The 7,500-nt window shown below is 46.6% G+C and overlaps 1 protein-coding gene across 2 annotated transcripts in view; it reads left to right on the plus strand.

Moving 5' to 3' along the window:
- The first annotated feature begins 2,192 nt into the window (after positions 1–2,192).
- The window catches only part of LOC113586853 (neuronal migration protein doublecortin), a 50,474-nt gene continuing 45,166 nt past the window's right edge, over positions 2,193–7,500 (plus strand). Inside the window, exon 1 of one of the 2 annotated variants that reach the window (XM_081719715.1) lies at positions 2,193–2,299. The gene's annotated coding sequence lies outside the window, so the exon portion shown is untranslated. Of the gene's footprint in view, positions 2,300–6,133; positions 6,279–7,500 lie in introns of those variants that run through there. The other variant, XM_081719716.1, reaches the window with a different exon arrangement.

Raw genomic sequence — 7,500 nt, forward strand, 5'->3', positions numbered from 1 at the left:
TGACTTTGCCATGCTCAGCTGTTTGTCGACTGCATTCCCTGCCTGGCCAGCACATATCACACATTACAGTCTGATTCACTATCACTCTGTCGAGCAACCCTCCATCCCCACATCCTGGTAATACACACATTATACACGGAATCACAATCAGCCACACTCTCCATTCCCACAGGCTGGTAATACACACATTACACACGGAATCACAATCAGCCACACTCTCCATTCCCATAGGCTGGTAATGCGGACATTACACACGGAATCACAATCAGCCACACTCTCCATCCCCACAGGCTGGTAATGCGGACATTACACACGGAATCACAATCAGCCACACTCTCCATCCCCACAGGCTGGTAATGCGGACATTACACACGGAATCACAATCAGCCACACTCTCCATCCCCACATCCTGGTAATACACACATTACACACGGAATCACAACCTGCCACACTCTCCATCCCCACAGGCTGGTAATGCGGACATTACACACGGAATCACAATCAGCCACACTCTCCATCCCCACATCCTGGTAATACACACATTACACACGGAATCACAACCTGCCACACTCTCCATCCCCACAGGCTGGTAATGCAGACAAGGGTGGATGTTTCATTTCACTGTAGGGGAGAGAGTAAAGGAAAAATGATGAAGGGCAGTTCCTGAAGGGGACACCAAAGAGGCTGAGTTAAAGACACATAGATGAACCCCTTATTACTACTATACAAACACTGCATAACTGATCGGTTAATAACTTGAAAGTCAAATGTTTATATTATTATTATTATTATTATTATTGTTGTTGTTGTATAAATTATATAGTTATCTTTACAACAATATACCGAAGGTGACAACTCTTTATTTCTTCAAGGAAGGGGGGGGGGGGGTCATGACCCTTCTGCCCCCCTATAATATCTGCCCCTGCACACAACACAAACAAACCTACAGAACACTGAGGCATGTACTAATCTAGTGCGAAAAACAGGATCAAAGAAAGAAAATGAGGTGTCGACAAAATTGTGCGCATAAATCGATACCACCTGGCCATAATCTCCAATGGGTAGGGAGCCCAGGGCAGAGAGAAGTAAACAGTCTGTGTTTAAATGGTAGATCCGCTGGATGCACTGTGGTCTGTAGCAGAGAGACGTGCTCTTTGCTGGGGATGGAGACGGGTGGAGGCACCACGGCCCACAGCGGAGTGCAGATAAGGGGGGGGGGGCACGGATCCGAGGTAAAGAAGGTCCGCTTCATTGCTCTGCTACCAGCGAATGTAATGGCTCTTTCTGGTCTTTGTTGCTGTGGGACATGTAAGATTGTGACATACTTTTTTGGGCAGCAAGTTGCTACTGTATTCATGGATACTATATCATAAACAAATGCGTGTGAGTGCTCACACACACACACACACACACACACACTCATTCCCTCAGAGACCTCAACTTTAGCCATCCCATCTGTTTTTCACACCCCACTTATTACACAGGGCGCATAATCCACCCTCACACTGACAATACACGATCAATTGAATAACCTGGTCACCTGGAAGACCAGGCTAGACACACAGTCCAAATGACCTCGCAACACAAAGCTTGCCGTTATGTGTGTGAGCGTGTGTGTACGTGGATGCACATGCATGTGTGTGTGTGTGTGTGTGTGTGTGTGTGTGTGTGTTCACAGAAAGCTATTTACTTTCCCTTTGTTTTCAGAACTGTTCTTGTTTTAAGGCTTTTGAACTGGAGATGCTGCCACACAAACACACGTGATGATGACACTGAATGCACAGAGTCCATAGACTCTAGCCTATTTGTACTAGCCTCCATTTCCCTAGGGCTTCTGCAAGACTTTCTGCTGGAAAGTAAACATAAGACCAAGGAGTTTGCAACCTGCAATCTCCAACAATTACCAACAAATCCAGACACTGAAATCATTTTCTGGAACATTCTGAAGCAAAATGTCTGACGTTAGGGTTTGTGGGAATCTGACACTTTTGCCTCTTTCATCAAACAACTTTTTAAATGTACTTCATGCTGTGACTTTTGGCGAAACCAACGTGACAACGCGTTTTCCTCGTTGTAGATTATGTCATCTACGGACCAAACAAACACCTACCGAACACCTACTTGCTGAGCTGCTATGTGTCGAGGGGGCGTGTGCGGGGAGGCGGCGTTAGGACCACGCAGCCTACCGGCAGGGACGGCATAACGGGCAGACCGGCTGCGCCGACAGACAAAGGCACGGGGAGCAGCGCGATCCTGCAGCATCCACACCCACCCACACACACGCCGCGCAGCTACGCTGGTAAGTGCCGCACCGGTGTAGCTTCACATCAGAGGGAAGGGAAAATGCGTTTCGTGAATGCTTGACAGTTATGTCCCTCTTTCTTGTCTGCTTTCGGATGTCTCTGTGGGGTTGTAATAAGACCCAGAAGCCGTTAGGAGACGTGATTTCGCATCGCGGGTCGCGCGGGTTGAATGCGCAGGTGGTTCTAAGGGAGCGGTACCCCAGATATGACCCGCAGTGCGCGTGGCGGCACCCGGAGGGGCACCTGAAAGACTAGGCTTCAGAGGAAAAATATAAATCGTGTGGAAATAAAGGCGTTCTTTTAAAGTTTTGTTTACCTGGTTGTAGCTTATGATAACGTAGCCTATGCGAAATACTTTAATGTGACAGAATGATTTTTAACGGGGATTTGTTGCATGACTGAAGTTTATATATTGAAGGTTATATCGTGGTTTTCATTTTCAGCGGGGGATTGCCAAGTGTGTGTGTGTGTGTGTGTGTGTGTGTGTGTGTGTGTGTGTGTGTGTGTGTGTGTGTGTGTGTGGTAGACCCAGCCTCAAATTGCTGTAGTGCAGCTCGTGCCACTATGATACAATGGAACAGGCTCGTGCTGAGCTTTCGGGGATTTTACGGACCTGCCCCGCGAGACCATCTGGTTCACGTTAAGGGCAATTGGCATAACCGGTCATTCTAATCCTCTACCTTTGTAAAAACCTTTATGCTCGGGGAGTTCCGTGCGAGTAGCGAGGTTTGATTTCAAAGCGGTATTTTTATGACGGTGAGATGTCATTGGCGAGATTGAGTATTTTAAAATCATTCTGCACTGATAAAAGGACAACGATATTCCACATTCCACAAAGAGCACAGTGTTTGCTTTAGAGTAAAGGTAGCCCACTGATCGAATGGAAGTAGCCTCGTGGTGATAAGAGGTGGATTCATTTCACGTATACTGAGTGATAACGCGATACCTCGCCTGAAGAGATTTCTGGCTATACTGACTTCTGGAACAGCAGTGTGTGTGTGTGTGTGTGGGGGGGGGGGGGGGGTGCGTGCGTGTGTGTGTGTTCGTTCAGAATGACATTTAGGGTGGTAACTCGAGCACACATTTCACCCTTGGTTGTACTGTTAGTGCTGGCAATAGAAGTGGCCGATCAGTGTGTCACCACTGAGAGTGATGGAGTGGAAAAAGCAGTGGGTGACACCAGGCAACTTACTGAGACAATGGGCCTTCCTAAATGACGTTGTGTGTGTGTGTGTGTGTGTGTGTGTGTGTGTGTGTGTGTGTATGTGTGTGTGTGTGTGTGTGTATGTGTGTTTGAGTGAGAGATTTACCACTGTCCATTAGAGGTAGCAGATGGGTGTATGACCAGCCCACTGTCAGCTGTGAAGCACGTCTAATTCCCACTCAGCTGCACTGCGTGAAAATGTCTCTCAAGACGTGTGTGTGTGTGTGTGTTGGGTCACTGAAAGGTATGTTAAAACGGTGGTTTACTAATAGCTGAGAAGGGTTAGGAGTTTCAGACAGATACATGCGCACGCACGCACACACACACACACACACACACACACACACACACACACACACACACACACACACACATGGGCGGTACCCCCATTTGCTGTGCTCCGTAACATCATTCTAAATGTGTGTATGACTTCAGGACTGATTGCATTTGGTTGTCATAGTATCATATAATGCACAGAGACATTTTCATGTATTTATAAAAGCCATTATTTTGTCATGCTACACTAGGTGTGTGTGTGTGTGTTTGGGTGTTTGGTTCTGTGTGATGCATGATGTTGGGGAAAGGGATCCAGGCTTTAATTGGAAAAGCTGTTGCAGTCCCCTGCAGGCAGTCTCTCTGGACGCAGGCCCAGGTATAAATGCCACAGATTGCCCTGTCGGCACGGCGACCGCTAGCGCTAACCGCTAACCCGCAGCACAAGTGGCTACGCCATGGTCGTAGCTAGCTGCCACTAGCCGCTAACGGGAGCTCTCATTTAATGAGCAGAGGCTCGTCAAGGTCACCGACTGGACTTTGTAAAAAAAAAAAAAATAATAAAAAAAAAAATCCCAAATGTAATCTGAGAAAAGATACCAATAGGAGCCTCTTATCTTGAGTTTGCACCGGGGATGTTGAGACACCAGCAGAGAGCAGCGCGCATGGCGGCGTGAAAACCGCGCCGTGATCTCACATCAGCGGCACGCGGCTCTTTGTTCGAGAGTGAGATGGAAAAATACTGAGGGTGTGGATCCCAGTAAAAGGACCCAAATCCCATCCTCAGCCTCACTGCTCTCCAGTATATACAGGTAGACCGGTTTTGTGCTAGTGGGTGTTACGAGTCAGACGGTCATAGAGAGCATGTCCTGCCATTACCGTTACAAACCTTTATGCACCAATTAAGAAGGTAATTAAGCGCTGATCATGACAGGGGCCACAAACACACACACACACACACACAAACATACACAGGGCACCTAACAGTCTGTTCACAAAGAACTCTCTGGGTAATATTGTGTAGGCCTTGGTCTGCCTGCTGTAACCATATTACTAGAAAAAGCTTTTTTCTGACTTTCTGTGAACTGGGTCATTTTCTGTCATGAATAAGATAAGGAGTTTAATATCTAGCAGGTTAAATATCTCAGTCTGGATGATTAGTCAGATGTCTGTTCTTCGCTTTGGTTCTGTGAAAGACTTTCTGGCTTTGCACAGAATGCTGGGTATTGTAGTTTGGTGGAGATGGGCAGACAGTGGCACTTTTCTTCCATGCTCATCTCTCTTATGGGAATGAAATGCACGGAGCCTTTCACAGTGTAATTAGCATTACGATTTTAGCAGACAGATTTTGCTCATATTAAAGAGGCTCCGGGGGAAGGATTATATTTGGTGTGGTTGTTGTGGGTGGGAGGTGGTGTTGGGGTGTCAGCCTATGCAAGTTCTTCTGTCCTGTGATGTGTGTGTGTGTGTGTGTGTGTTTGTGTGTGTGTGTGTGTGTGTGTGTGTGTGTGTGTGTGTGTGTGTGTGTGAAGGTTATTTGAGGTCTCTTGTGCATGAACAGTGAAAAAATACTGGCAGGACATACTGACAATCTAAAAAAAAGATAAATTAGCACAGAGCAACAACTGACCAGGAGACAGGAAGTAAACCCAGGACACAAGGAGACTTGGACACAAAGGACATGTCAGATTTAAACAAAGCACAGCAGGGTGGCTTGGTTATCATATGGGAATGACTGGCCGCACCAACCTAACAGAGCCTTCAGTGTTCTAATTTCTGATCGGTTTTAATCGAAGCTCATACAAATGTTGAGCCATGTCCTCCCCTGCTCATTTTCCAGACGTGTTGAACGTAAACCAGTTGAGTAAGCCCTGTCCGTAAGGAACAGGGCCGGGAAGAGAGACGTGGGATGGAGTTGCCCTGGGCGACTGGAGGGGCCAGCTGGAATGGGCTCCTGGTCTGCATCTAGCTCAACAGAAGCTGTGGCTGCATTATTTCAGTGATTTTCCCCTGAGTCAAAAACCCACTTCACGACAGGCCCTGCTGTTGGTTCTAAAGGGACAGAGGGGCCGACGATTATTGACGACAGGCTTTGTGCGTGACAGAGGGGTTAAGATTGTGTTGGGATATTGCTGAAAGGATATTGATTGAGCAGAGGAGGAGCTGTATCAGTGTGTGAGTGAGTAATGTATGTGAGACAGGCTGAAATGAGAAATATGAGTGCGTGTGTGTGTATGTACATGTGTTAGTATGTACATGCATAGTCCACAGAGATGTGGTGTAATAGGTAATCAATTGGTTTGAAGCTGATATGATTATACAAGGGAATGTGCGTTGGCAGGGAAATTGGGCAACAGACTGTGTATATTGACGGGGCAGTGGGGTAACAGAAGAGGAAAGAAAGGCTTGAAGTTTGGGTCTGCTGAGAATTAACATCCCCAGTGGCAGTAAAGAGAGGAGCAGATGACAGCAACGTACATAAAATTGACGAGGAAGAGGTTAGTTATCAACTATCACATTCAGTTAAGCACACTCACACACGTGCTTACACACAAACACACGCACGCACGCACATGCTGGCATCATGGAACAGGGACTTAAAAGGGATGGGAGTGTCCTGTGTGATTGTGTGGGCATGTATTTAGTTGCAAATGTCCCCATGATGACACAGAAAACACTTACATTATGGGGACATTTGGTTGGGCGCCATCAGGGGTTTTTTTAGACGAAAAATTCTGCTTCTGTTTACTAAAAGAGACAATAGATTTGCTTTTTGTCAAGATATAGTTTAGGTGTAGGCATTTAAGGGATTTACTGAATGGAGATTTATACTCTAACTGTAGCTATTGACAAGTTAAAACAAATAACCCACAAAGACAGGGTGTGTGTGTACATGGGGGCATGTGTGTATGTGTGTGTGTGTGTGCAGTGGCATGTGCAAATGGGCGTGTGGGTGATAGTGCGTGCGTGGGTGCGTGTGTGCGTGTGTGTGTATGGATGTGAGTGTGTGTTTGAGTGCATGTGTGAGTGTATAGATGTGCGTGTTTGCGTGTATGTGTGCGTATGGACGTGAGTGTGTGTTTGAGTGCGTGTGTGTGTGTGTGCATAGATGTGAGTGCGTGTGTGTGTGTATATGGGTATCAACACACTATGGCACATACTGCATATACACTAATGTGTAAATGCAGTAGCAGCAGTGCTACGTCTGCCCATCAGAAATGGAAAGTCTGATGAAGAAGAGATGGAGAGTTTCCCCACGAAGGACCTCAGAGAAGAAATTAAAGGGGGTTTGTGTGTGTGTGTGTGGCTAGCATAAAGGCAGTTTTGTTAGGTAGTTTGTGAGTGTCTGCTTTGACTGTGCTTTATCTGTGTGCGTGGGTGTGTATGTGTCTGTCTGGCACACTGTTGGTAGTAGCAATAGTTAGTTTGGTTTAAATGTGGCACTTATGTTAGGGTAGTTATGTTACTAAGGGTGTGTGTGTGTGTGTGTGTGTGTGTGTCTGCCTACCTGTCTCTCTGTCTGTCTGGCACATTGTTGGTAGTAGTATAACTTGTGTGTGCGTGGCTGGCAGGCCAGTTACATTACTAAGGGTGTGTGTGCGTGTGTGTGTGTGTGTGTGTGTGTGCACGTGGTTGGCAGGACGGGTTAGAATCGTTAGTTTGTGGCTTTTATTTTCTTTCATCTGCTTAATCTTTTAATTCTCTCCAAACCGCTGAAGT

The sequence above is a fragment of the Electrophorus electricus genome, chromosome 8 (assembly GCF_041902795.1).
Source record: "Electrophorus electricus isolate QZ-2024a chromosome 8, ASM4190279v1, whole genome shotgun sequence".
Classification (NCBI taxonomy): domain Eukaryota; kingdom Metazoa; phylum Chordata; class Actinopteri; order Gymnotiformes; family Gymnotidae; genus Electrophorus; species Electrophorus electricus.